We start from the raw sequence: 1,662 nt of genomic DNA on the forward strand, positions 1-1,662 counted from the left end.
GGACAAAAATTCAAAGTTAAATCTGACTTTACTTGTGCCTCAGAGAACCTTATTTATGTAATAAGATGCTCGGGCTGCATCGAACACTACATAGGGTCCACAGGATTATCGCTTAGACGCAGATGCACTCTGCATCGACAGCAGACTGCGTACCCAGAATACCGAATGATACCCTTTAGTGAGCATATTGAGAAATGCGCAAAACAAATGCTACCACAATTTATAATCTTTCCTTTCTACCAATGTGCCATTAGAACACCAACACAAATTAGATTAAATAAGGAAACTTTCTTCATTCAAAAATACAGACCCAAACTTAACCATTGCTAACACATTTAAATAAGGAAACCCATCACCCCACTGAGAAGGAAAAAAATATAGAACTAAACCTAATATACTGTTCCTTCTAAACCAAACCCGGGTAAATTAATCAAATTCTACCACCTCCTGCATTTCGATTATCTCCCTTATACCGGAAGAAATCCCTAATTACCTCCCCCTATATAGAACTCTTTTTTGTACACTGGAGTGAACACATGTTACAATGAAGTAGAGAAATTTGAAAAGACAACACGAAACCAGTTATTTCTCCAAAATACAATGTTTATATACCAAAAAAATTTTATAACATTTTTCTGACATAATTTAAATATATACTTTAACCATGTAACACAAGCCTTCTGTAGTTCTTTCACTCTTATTATCTTTTATATATATATATACACACATATATACATACATACATACGTACATACATACATACATACATGCATACCTACGTATGTATGTATGTAAGTATGTATATATGCTCATAGATATTGTGGTTACGCTGCATATATGTTTTGTGCTGCACATCTATAAAAAGGGTTAATTTATGACGAATACTATATCAGTGATAACGATGAATACTACCGGGAAATTTTATTTTCCTTTCCTTTGTACCAAATATTATGACAGTTCTGAGAGAATACAAAGTGAAGCCAGCGCTAAGTGTAATAATATGTAGCACTGGGAGATGCCACATATTCCAACAGAAGCATAAGTAGCGTATGCGTGCTGTATTCTAATAGCACAATTTTTTTCTGTTCGCTTTATGGTGCTAATTTACTTGTGTATAACTCGGAACATACGTGAAAGGAAAGTGATTTTGTTCATAATAATTGTATTTTCTGAGTGTCATGATATAATCTAATCACAATTTCTTATGCAATCTAATAAAGTACATACAATCAAAGGTGAAGTCAGGTGAAACTCCTGAGGCTGCTTATGTTGCACTATTTGCTTGCTTTTTATACAAGGAGATGTGTGGAATTTATAGGACAGGATTTATCAACGTTCATCTTAAATACTGTTCAGTTGCAGTAATATGAGCCCCTCTTTTTTAAGAATAATGTTATTACTGTTACCATGCTGTATGAAGACATGTTAATAAGCTAGCAGTGCATATCTAGTGCAAGACTACCGTGTTTTTTGTTTTAGTATTTCACTGGTTTTATTAGAACAAAGCACTGCGCACGGTCTGTAACAAAAACCATCGCAGGCCACCGATATATAGATAAATATGTGATTGTATTGATGAAGTCATACACACACACACACACACATATAGGATATTATTTATTTATATATAACATATATCATTTAAAGATCGGAAGAGCGTCG

This window comes from Octopus bimaculoides, chromosome 3 (genome assembly GCF_001194135.2).
Source record: "Octopus bimaculoides isolate UCB-OBI-ISO-001 chromosome 3, ASM119413v2, whole genome shotgun sequence".
Classification (NCBI taxonomy): Eukaryota; Metazoa; Mollusca; class Cephalopoda; order Octopoda; family Octopodidae; genus Octopus; species Octopus bimaculoides.